Here is a 12,389-nt window from a genome sequence, read left to right on the forward strand (position 1 = left end):
GAGAGAACTCTTTTTCCCCAGTGAGACTTACTTACCCAAGTGTTTGGTGTGGTGCACTCTGCTTCATCGATCACACATTCAGCGTGTATTGACCAGGTGTCCTCTGGAACAGGCACTGTCTCAGGTGCTGGGGGACACAGAAGTGGACACAAAAATCCTTTCCCTCATTGCATTCATCACTTAGTGTCTGGTAGAAACAATACAACTTTTAGCTTGTGCGTGCCACTCCAAGGTTGCATAACAGTTTTAAACTTTGAGGATTTTGGTAATCACGCAGGAGAGCCTTCCAATGCTGTCATCCCATTTCTAGACCTCTTTTTGAAGATCTTGTCTTCTCTGCCATTCACGACAGCATCATGTGTTAGACAGTGCCATAAATTTAATTCCCCGAGCAGTGTTTGCTGTATTTCCAGTTATTCTCTCTTGTAATATGACTCCAACTTTTCAACACCAGGCACTGCAATGAATTCTACATTTTGTGTTAACACTCACTATGTTAATATCTTTTCTTCCAGTCCTGTAAGTCTGGATAGGCGAAGTGGTCCTGCAGTAATAAATGGCCCCTACATTTCAGTGGTTTAAATGGTAAGATTTTAAAAGGGGCTTTTATTTCTTGTTTACACTACTTAAAGCCTGTGGGCCTTTGGAGAGCCCTTTAGAGACTCACGTGATGAAGGAAGCCAGCACTTCAAATAAAGCTGGCCACTACGTCAGGATTAATGAACTTGGGAGTGTCTTGTTGGCAATTGTTCCATCTAGGACTTATCACCAACAAACTGACCCAAACCAGGCACATGGCCACAGCCAACCTTAAGTGGGCAGAAAGTGTTTTTCTACTCAGTGTTTACAAGTAGGGGAAAGAGGTTAGATGGGAGAGCTGGCCTAGTTACAAACAGCACGGAAAGGTTCTTATGCCAGCCTCAATTCCACGGGTTGTCGTTGTAATCACTCCATCGCATTAACCCTCATCTCCCTCGCTGTCGGTCATTCACTGACCTGACTTAGTCGAACCACAACCCAGTGAGGTACAGCCCTGCCCACATCCATGCAACTGAAAGGGCTTCCTACAGCCTAGGTATTTTGGAGGGGGCACTAGAATTGTTCCCGACTCTTACATTTCTGGATTGGGGATTAAATGTGGGATGGCACCGAGAAGACTGACTGTGCGTATCTACCAAGGAGCTTGGGAAGGACTTGCCCTTTTCATTTGCAGAGAGGGCAAAGGAAGATAACTGGGGAGGGGGAAGAGGAGAGGTGTCTAAAGGTGGACAGGGGAGAGACAGCTTCAGTATGTGATGGCCATATCACAACAATGTCTGCTGCCTCAGCTTCCCTAGTGAGTTCCTGAACTTATCACCCCACTGTCAAGTCCCAGACAGCACCACCTCATTTGGAGTTCTTCAGCTGCCTTGTGGCCTGTCTCCCAAGCTCAACTCTTCTCAGAGTCTTGCCTTTGAGTAGAAGTCAGATTTGACCTTGTGAATTCCTGGTTTGTATCTCCTTAAGGGTTACCCTTGCTTCAGAGAGAAAGACTTAAGTCCCACCCAGTCCTCAGGGTCAGAATCTATGTCATCCATTGTGTCCATCACGTCTGTGGCGGTGGAGCACTTGAAGCGTGTCTCGTCTGAGGTGAGAGATGTGTAAGCACAGAATACATAACAATCGCAAAGAAACAGTTTAAAAGGAGATTGCAAAAAATATATAATAATTTTAAAGTATCAGTTACCCACTGAAATAGAATTGTATGTATATATTGGGTTAAATGCATTGCTAAACTAATTTTATCTATAAAAGTCTTAACTGTGGCAGTTAAGTGTTTTTTTAGTTAAGTGTTTAGAAGGTCTAAAATTATATATGTGTCTCATATGTATGTGCTATGCTGACAAAGACTCTGCTCACCAGTTTCATTTCTCTCCTTTAATTTTAACTAATAAAAGTTTTTTCCCCAACTTGGACTAGGCCTGTAGTCCTAGATGCTTGGGCAGTTGAGGCAGAGGGATTGTTGTGCCAGGTTCGCAGAGCCCAGAGACTAACTCAAGGAGTCGACACTCTGATGCAAAAGCAAAAGGCTTCTTTTTATTGTTCAAGCTGGCCAGCTTGGATCTCACTCCATTGGGGGGGGGGTGAGATGCCAATCAGCCAAAAAGAGAAGCTTTTAAAGGGGCAGAAGACCATAAAACTCTAGGCCACAAATTTCAGAGTTTCCATGGTTACTTAAGGTCGTACAAAGTACAGAGTAAAGCAGTAACTATGTATTTTAAGCAAGACATGTTTGAATGAGATGAGACAGGGCATGGACTTGCAGGGTTATGGGATCACAGGGTCTGTCACTTATCCCCTGGGCCTGGGGGATCTTTACAACCTGCAGGGGACATTTACAACCAGCAATTAGCAAAGGAATGTTAACAGGGGTGATGGACAGTCACCTCCCCTTCTCTGAGAGCAGGGGCTCAGGTGTCAGCCATGGCACTCCTAATTTAAGGAGTTAAAATTTCCTTTACCATTAGAAATTCCCTTTCTCTGTATAGATTTAGAGCCCAAGTTTTTAAACTCTTATTAATTTTAATTTTTGGTCCTTCAGGATCACAAACTGAAAAAGCTATAGCATGAATTCAAGGTCAGCCTGGACAATTTGGTCTTAGGAACAAAAAGCCTAAAGCCCAAAGTTGTGTCCCTAATATCCCTAGTACTGGTGTGTATGTGTGTGTGTGTGTGTGTGTGTGTGTGTGTGTGTGTGTGTTCATTCTTCACTGAAAGTAAAAAAACTTAGGGCCCGCGATATGGCTCTGCACACAGAACACACAGAAAGATGGTAAGAAAAAGGGGTTAGGAGACAGGCCAATCCAGGGCTTTCCCTTTCCCCAAGGCCCTGATGGATAGAGAGAGACCATAGTTCCTTGTCTAAAGCCAGGAACATGCCTGGCAGAGCCAGTAATATCCTGGGGCTAGAGCCTTAGGGAAGCTTTTTCCTGAGGCTCTGATGTATGGAGTAGAAGCATAGCTTCTTGTCTAAAGCCTGGAACATTCTTGGCAAGGCCAGTAATGGCCTGGGGCCAGGGCCCTGTGGGGAGCTGTGACTTCACTCTGATATCTCAATTGTCCCGTCCTAAGCCATAGTTCTCAGTCCCAAGGCAGCTGTGTGCTCTAGTGACACATTTGAGATCTCTTCTGTTCCGTTTGTGCTCATTGCTTGATTAGCTTCTGTGTTTTCCCCTGAAGATTGTATATAAGATGCTGTCCTTTTCCCCAAGGGTTTCTCCGTGTAACCCTGGCTGTCCTGGAACTCGCTCTGTAGACCAGGCTGGCCTCGAACTCACAGAGATCCGCCTGCCTCTGCCTCCCGAGTGCTGGGATTAAAGGCATGCGCCACCAATGCCACCAGGTGATGCTGTACTTCTTAATAAACTTGCTTAGCATGAGACAGCTTGTACAAGAAAGACTTCCTGACCCCAACTTTCCTATATCCTTTATTTTCTGACTGTCACTGAAGAACGACTGTTGGTACAGGTCAGAGAGCCAACTCCACCGCGTCTTCCTCCGCATGTGTGCTGTGGTACGTGGGTCCACACTCACACACCTCCCTCTCCTTCCCTCTTCTCTGTCTCTCTCTGTCTCTCTGTCTCTGTCTCTCTGTCTCTGTCTCTGTCTCTGTCATATACACACATACAAGGGGCTACCGGGAGGCAGCATATGGCTCACAGTCATCAAGGCAAAAGTAAACAAATGTGACTAAATATACTCCTCGCGATCTAAGGAGCTGTTGAGGAATGTCCAGTAGAACATGGGCGGGGCAGGGAAATCCAAGAGGCATGTACCCTAGTTGGGACCTCTGAGACTCAAGGTAGTGAGTGGAGCACATCATCACTCATTGCCTTGAGAAGGCAAGGAGAGGTTCTTTTCTGGTTTTTTTTTTTTTTTTTTGGTTTTTACCAGACAGGGTTTCTCTGTATTGTTTCGGAGGCTATCGGTCCAGCCTGGCCTCGAACTCACAGAGATCCGCCTGCCTCTGCCTCCCGAGTGCTGGGATTAAAGGCGTGCGCCACCACCGCCCGGCCGAGGTTCTTTTCTTTATGTCACATCTAAGTGTCACGGGTGTGCCGACATGGCAGCGCTTTTATTGGGCATTTTTCACGATGAAATTAAATAAAAGAGAAATAGGTGCCCTTGTAATAGTGGACCTCTTTTCCCGACAGGCTCTTTCTGTGCATCCAAGGCTGGCTTTGAACCCACCATCCTCCTCCTCCCTCCTCCCAAGGGCTGGGGCTATCTGTACGCATCACCATGCCCATCATGGTCCTGGAGTGGCTTACCTGGGTCCTTCATGGGGATGGTGGGCTGGGACAGGTGAGTCGGGACCTCCGTCGGCAAGTCTTCCATACGATGCAGCTGATGATCAGCAGTGTGGACAAGGAATTCAGTGCTGGGATGATGATCACCGCAGCCTGCAGACTGCCCTTATCTGGACAAAGAGATGTGGCATCAGGCGGATTGCTCTCCCAGGGCAGGCTGTGTCCCTGACCTCTGCAGCCATGCCCACATGACATTAGGCTTCCATGTCATGGAGGGGGCATGGTACAGGGCAACATAGGCAAAGATGGGAGGCAAATATTGTGGCACCTGGGGCCAATGTTTAGGCACCTAGCAGAGGCTGTGAACTGAAACAGGGAGACCTGTAATACCCCATGCTTTCCATGCCTTGTCTTTCTCAACCCAGCAAGCCATCTCCACCAGTGCAGTTCACCAGCCGGGGAAGCTGCAGGGCAGAGGGGGGACCCTAACTCAGATCTTCAAGCTTCTGTGCCTTCACGTTCTCCGTGTGCTTTCCCCCAAGCACGCTCTGAGCACTGACTAGGAGCTAGGCATGTGGCCCAGACCAGTAAGAATTCACTGGCTCCCAAAGGTCCCTCAGAAAACTCTAGCTATCACTAAGTGTTATTATTATGTAGATAGGCACAGTCTACATGGAAACCCCATGAAAGTAGACATTTGAAAAAAGTATTGGCCAGGTGTGATGGTGCATACCTTTAATCTCAGAACTAGAGGCAGAGGCAGAGGCAGAGAAATCTGTGAGTTCAGGGCTAGCCTGGTCTACAGAGTTCCAAGAAAGCCAAGGCTGCACAAGAGGCCCTGTCTCAAAAAACAACAAAAAAATTGTAAAAAAAAATTTTTAGGGGGTGGCATATGCGTGTGTTTGTGCATATGCGTGTGTGCATGCGTGCGTGTGTGTGTGCACGTGTGTGTGTGTGTGTGTGTGTGTGTGTGTGTGTGTGTGTGTGTGTGTAGACAATTAATTTCTGGGAGCTTATTCTTCTGCCTCTGGGTCCCCAGGATTGACCTCTGGCCATTGGCAGCAAGTGCCTTTCTTTACCTGCTGAGATCACTCATGGGCACCAGGGCAGATGAGAAAACTGGGTTGGGGAAGGGAAGTCTCACAAGGTCACCCAGCTGGAAAGTAGCAAGGCCGGATTCAAACACAGGCTGGCTGCACCATTTCCGCTCTGTTCTGCCTCGGATCACTCCACAAAGGAGCCAGAGGGAGTCCTAGAGAAAAGAACTAACAGAGGGCCTCACAAGCCTTCTCTCATGGAAAGGAGGCCATGTTGGTCGGGGCTCAGAGAACAGGGCTAGGGCCAGTGGGCACAGGCGCAGACTAGTAACTTGCATTCAGTAGTGGGCCGTAGTTGTGAACTCCACCATCACACACGCTTACCCAGGGACACTGGTGCAGGAGACTGACCACAAGTATCAAAGAAGCTAGGTGGGGCCAGGAAGATATGAGGGTCTCTGCTGTCCCACAGCAGGTGTCAGGTACTGTGCCTGCTCTGCCTGTGAGCCGGGATTGAGGAGGAGCGATCCAACTTTAAAACGGTCCCAGAGCTCCCAGGAGAAATCCTGGCTGCCTCCTTCCTTCCTCTCTCATTCTACCCCATGCTTCTGCCTCCCAAGCGTTGCTGCCCTCTCTCGGGTCTTCCTGTCTCCAGGTTTGCTGCATCCTGAACAGTAGGACTACACAAAGCTATCTCTGCTTAAAACCCTGCCATGGCTCCCTGTTGTCCAGGATGGCTCATGGCGTGGCACAACCCATGCCTGTTTTCCTCTCCAGCTTCCTCGCTCTGACCTTCCCTCTCTGTACTGGCTAGGCTTGTTGTCAACTTGACATAACCTAGAATCGCCTGGGACAAGAGACCCTCAATTGAGGAACTGTCCAGATCGGCTCCTGGCCTTGTCTGTGAGAGATTGTCTTGATTGGTGGTTGATGTGGGAGGGCCCAGCCCACTGTGAGTGACATCATACCGGCCAACCTGGGCTGTATAAGAAGCTAGCTAAGTGTGAGCTAGAGGCTGAGCCAGTAAGCAGCCTTCCTCCATAGTTTCTGCCTCAGTTCCTGCCCTGGCTTCCCCTGGAAGTGTAAACCACATAAAAGCTTTTGTTGTGGAATATTCTGGGAAGAAAAAAGACAGAGTCACCAGCCAGGTGTGGGATAACCTGCATGGGCATAATTGAGATGAGGTAACGAGCACGTGGGAGGACATAGATTAAAATATGTGGGTTAATTTAAGTTGTAAGAGCTAATTAGAAACAAGCCTAAGCTAAGGCTGAACTTCTGTAATTAATAAGAAGTCTCCATGCCATTTTTTTTTGTGAGCTGGTAGCTCCAAAAGATAAGTCTGTCTCCACCCTTTCCCTCAGTTGCTTCCTGTCAGAGTGCTACAGCAACAGAAAAGCAAACAAGAACACCCTCACACTCAGTCCTTAGCATAGAGCTCCTTTCCCGCTTCCTGTCCCTGAAGAGGCTGCCATTTTCCAGAAACACTTTGCCTAGCTCCTCCTCATCCTCTGGGCCTCAGCTTCCAAGAGGCACCTCTTGTCTGAGTTCCAGTAAGCCTGCTTTCTCCTAAGCCTCAGCATATGCACTGTGGTGGTCTGGTCACCATGCACTCTCTGACAGAACCCAGAGCCTCCCCTCTGGGGCTGCACATCTCAGTGATTAGCACATAGTAGGTACGAGATAGGGAACTGTGGGATGAGTGATTGAGGGGGGAGGCCATTGTGGGCTGTCAGAAGAAGGGAGAGAAGAGAGAAGCTGCCAGGCCCAGCCCTTGCCCATCCCACAGGCAATCTTGGGACTTGGCCAAAGTCAACACTTCTCTGAAGTGATCTTGGGCTAAACAACCAACCTTTCTCAGCTGACAGCTCCCCCACCTCCTACCCCTCGTTCAGCCCTGGTCATTTGACTGAGTCCAAGGCTGCTTCTGGTTTCCCACCACTAAGTTCTGGTCAACAGATAAGGGTGGATTCTCCCAGCTCTGCCAAAACCTTGCTGTGTGCTCAGGAGGAGGTCTTCTCCCCTTTCTGGCCTCTGTTCCATCAACTGCAGCCAGGAAAAATTTCTCTGCATATGCTTCACCAAGCGATGAGCTTAGGATCTGGACCCTTCTGTTGAGCGGCAAAGATCTGAACTCCGTGTTTTCTTCTGTAATGAGGGGATAAAAATGGCACCTCCTGTTTTAGGCTTATTGTGAGAGTTGAATGGGGTGACAGCTAATAATTAGTGTGTTAAAAATGTCTCAAGATCTGGTGCGTGACTGGGTTAAACCAATCACAAGATATGCTGGGACTTTGAGAAGAAAGAAAACATGTATTTGAATTGAGCCTTGCATTCGAGAGTGGGGGTTGTGTCTTAGGAACCACGTGGCCCATGGTTCCCATTATATAACTATGAGGAGCTTGAGATCATGGGGGCAGAGAAGAGTTGCTTGCCCCAAATCACACTCAGTTCAACACTATTTGGATCATCGCTTTCTCTGTCCCATATTTGGTAATCACTCATCCTTCCCTCTGCCCACCAGGCTTTGAGAAAGCTTGCCAAGGTACCTAAGCAAGCAACGCTTCCCCCTACCAAGCCTGAGTCCAGAGACCCTTCTGCCTCAAAGTCAGCCCTCTTCCCATGATGAGTCTTGGGTTGGCAGCAAAGTTCAAGGAGCCCACGTCCAGGATGCAGCAGGGGAAGGGCCGGCATTTACTTACTGCACAGCTGGGCAGCTGTGGAGAAGTTGCAGGAGGACTCCATGACCATCAGGAGGATGGTGGTATTTCCGCTCAGGAGGGCTGGACGTGGCAGGTACTCAGGATCTCTGAGGGCGTCTCATTCCTGTGAGGGAGTGGGCAGGAGGTGTTGCACCAGGACCAACAGGCTTTAGCCTCCTGCTACAGTGCACTCCCTGCTCAGAATGGGACAGGGTAGATGCAGGTCAAACACCATAGTAAATGGATGCTATAGAACTGGTTCTTTCCTTCCAACACATGGGCTTCAGTAAGGGGTTGACAGCGAGTGCCCCTATCTGTTGAGCTATCTCATTGGCTCCTCCTCCACCTTAATGTTTGAGACAGTGTCTCTACCGATTGTTTAGGCTGGCTAGACAGTGAGGTCCAGGGACACACCTGCCTCTGTCCTCCCAGCTCTGGAGTCTGGATGACTAGACAGTGAGGTCCAGGGACACCTGCCTCTGTCCTCCCAGCTCTGGAGTCTGGATGACTAGACAGTGAGGTCCAGGGACACCTGCCTCTGTCCTCCCAGCTCTGGAGTCTGGATGGCTCCATCACACTGGGCTTCTTACATAGACACAGAAGATCAGAACTAAGCTCCTTATGTGTGAGCAACACTAACTGAACCTTCTTCCCAGCACTCTGATTTTTTGTAAAATATATAATCACTTGGGGGAAAAGACTAAACCCTATTTTGCCAAAATGCTCTATCAGTGTTTGAACAGTGGCCAATAATGGGTGAGTTTCACCTTGGGCATCTTGACTGTACTTTCCATATTATTTACTTAGGAAAGAAATGGGCAAACCTCTTGACCCACAGCTCCATTAGAAGGAATCTACTACAGGATATGTAGAAAGAGTAGTAATGAAAAGAATGATCATACTTTTGTAGAAGAAATAACATTTTTGTTAATGTGCAGGCAAAAATGCCTGGGAGAATGCAACGGAGTATTAGTAGCTGACAGTTTCTAAATGCAGGATGAAGAAAATTATGTTCTTCTTTTTGTCTGATAGTTTTTATTATTTATTATTTGTTTTTATTTCATGTGCATTAGTGTTTTGCCTGCAAGTATGTCTGTATGAGGGGAGGGTGTTGGATCCCTTGGAACTGGAGTCACAGAGAATTGTGAGCTGCTGTGTGGGTGCTGGGAATTGAACCTGGGTCCTCTGGAAGAGCAGCCAGTGCTCTTAGCCCCTGAGTCATCTCTCCAGCTCCCAGATTGTTTAAAAAAATGAATGCAAGTTACTTTATAACTTGTTTCAAATGCAGACAAACCACTCACTGAGCCACTTCTCCCTGAGCAGTCTGGCTGGGGTGACAGAGTTGGGGTGACCAGTGAGGTACTTCCAGGTAAGCTTCTCTGGGGTAGAGTTCTGTTTCTGGTCCCTAAAGTTTCTCCACACTTGGAGACATGGTGATTACATGACCCCAGCCAGCACCTTTTTCTGCCCCCCCGCCCCGTTTGCAGCCTGCAGAAGTGGTCTCCATCTTAAGACACACAACCGTTGGATACCAAAAGTGCTCCAGCTCCAGGACTCTGCTAGCCTAGGATGATCTAGACATGGCAAGTTAGCCAGGAGGGGGAGAGTCTTGCCCAAGCAGAGGCGTGAAGAATGGAAGCACACTGTCCATTGCATAAGGGACCTTAATTGTGGCCCCGAGTGCTGGGATTGCCATTGTATGCACAGCATCTTTCCCCTCAGGAGGAGGCGCCTGGGAACTGCTGGGCTGTAGTGTGTGAGCGTCATCCCAGACTGGGATGCCGGTAGGAGTAAGGGTGAGGGTTAGGCTGGCTTGGCTGACAAAAGCTCTGGTATTTCCGGCCTGCCTGTGACAAGAGTGGAAGCTGCCGCTACCTGCGCGGTGTTATAGGCAACCCCGGTGTCATCTTTACCCCACATGCTTGTCACAGTGCCTGAAATCCCATCTTCAGCTGTCAATCTTCTGGGAGATGTCTCCACTCTAAATATGAATGGGTCGGGGATGGACACCTCTCAAGCCGTATGCCAGTTGTCCCCAGAGTGCCCATCCATGCTCAGTATCCACCCAGAGGACTTTCTAATACTGTCACTCCCATGTCTTTCTTCATCCTTGGGGTGCTGCGGTCCGACATCCTGACCTCTTTACATGAGGTCCCCCCTTATCCCTGCCCCTACCGTGCTGGGCTCCCCCTCTGCTTGTGTGGGCTGGGACCCTCTTAGCTGGCTGTGTGGGATTACGGTCTCCCCTCTTCTCCATGCTTCAAGCCTTGAGCTGTTAACTAACCCTCTCCGGGATTCAGGTGGGTCAGAGGATCACTCAGGCTCCTTCAGGATCCAGACACAGTCACACCTAGGCCCATTGTTTTGGGGGACTGCACTGGGACCTGACCCTTTGTGCCTTTAATGTCAGCTGTCATGACAGGCTATGCTTGTTGTGACATCAGGGCAGGACTCCCCCAGGCATATGGTCAATGCTTTCCTCGTTTCACCTGATTCCTAGGGTAAGGGAGGAACACTTTACAATAATAAGAAAGATGACAGAACTGTTAAAAACTTGGGAGCAGATAAAAACTGTTTGTGTATGTTGTAAGAATGTGTATGTTTGCCCATGTGTATGGGCACCAGAGGCCAAGGCTACGGGTGTATTCCTCTATTGTTCACCATCTGAGTTTTGTGATAGGGTCTAATAAACCCAGATCTGTTTGTCTTCACCCACTCTCGGCTCCCTCCCCCCTCCCCGCCCCCCCGTGCTGGGCCTGCCAAGTGGTGCGGAGGCACCCAGCTTCGTATGTGTGTCCTGTGGATCTAAATTCACTTCCTCATGCTTGCACAAGTTCTTTACCCACGGAATCATCTCCCCAACCCCTGGAAGACTTCTGTATTTAGGGTAAAGAACCATTTGTATAAATTTGTATAAAGGTAGAAGATAAAACCAGGAAGATAAGCACATTTAAAAAGAAAGGCATTGCTCTGTCTCCTGATATTCCTGTGTACCCCACCTGTGTTCTGCTCTCGGTGGTTCCTCCTCCAAGTGGTCCAGGGTTCACAGAATAAGGACCTGGTGGACAGCCAGGATCCAAATTCAGCACCTTGGCCAGCGCTGCATTGCCCACCCCCCACCCCCCACCCCCGTCTGCTCCTCCCCGCCCCCCAGCCTTCAAGCAGCCCCCAGCATTTAAGCCTGTATCCAGGCTTCTGCAACTGACCTCCTGGGGTGATGACCCGGTTCTGAGCTGAGCTGGTGGTGAGCTTGGGGTCACTGAGCAGAGTCGAGACTCGGGCAGGAGAGGAATCTGTCCAAGTGTGAGCAGCCAGCCTCGTGGGATGGCCTCCCTGGCAAGAGGGAAGGTGTGTCCCCAGAGTCTCTGAGGTGAGCTGTGTACTGCCAAGAGACTTTATCTTTGTTGTTTTCTGTCTCTGCCTCTACCCCAGAGAGAAGGACAAAGAGATAATAACCCAATGTGTCCCAAGTTGTGGGACCCAACATTCCACTTACCCTGGTAATCAAGTAGATCTCTAAGCTCTCCCAAGTAGACATGGGGAAACTGAGGCCAGTGAGGATAAGGGACCTGCTCAGAGTCACACAGTAGGCTTCATGAGCCCATCTTTGAGTCATAGGGGACCCGTGGTGTAAAAGCCCAGGATCCGAGTTCTGGTGGCTGCCTCATCACTGAACGGTCCTGAGTTGAGAACAGTCCCTCCAGAGAGGTCCAATGGAGTGTGGCCTTAGTGCTTCCAGCTCTGCCAAGGAATAGCTGTGGATCCCCTGGGCAGCACTGCTTCTTGGCTCTAACGCTGAGATAATGACACTATCCTCATGGGCTCCTCTTTGTGGTTAGATAAAGTGGAAAATGTACTAGCACTTTGCTTACAGACTGTATATGGGAACCCGGAATGGGCTTGAGACAGTCACTTAGTCTTTCCGACCAGTTTTCCCTTTAACTGTGTAGACCTCCCTCCCTCCCTCCTTCTCTCCCTCCCTCCTCTCTCCTCCCTCCCTCCTTCTCTCCTCTCTCCCTCCTTCCTTCGCTCACTCCCCTTCCATCCATCTCTCCCCTGCCCTGGGTCTCACTCTGTAGATCAGGCTTCTGGCTCCAGTGCTGGGTCTCCCCGCCTCTCGCCCCTCCCCTCTCCTTGCCCATACCCTTCTGCCTAGGAACTCAAACAATCCAGGGCCTGGTAGGGGTCCTTCTCCCCCATCCCACTTCTAGGTTATAAAGACCCACCCAGTGCCTTAGAGGACCTCCCTCCCTCTAATGAATGACACTTTAAGGTAGCATGAATCAATGAAAAGCCATGACTAGACCCCAAGGTTCCCATTCATGCATTGCAGAGCTGCAGAGGACCAGGCAACCTTTTTG

Source organism: Mesocricetus auratus, unplaced genomic scaffold (assembly GCF_017639785.1).
Source record: "Mesocricetus auratus isolate SY011 unplaced genomic scaffold, BCM_Maur_2.0 Super-Scaffold_100014, whole genome shotgun sequence".
NCBI lineage: Eukaryota > Metazoa > Chordata > Mammalia > Rodentia > Cricetidae > Mesocricetus > Mesocricetus auratus.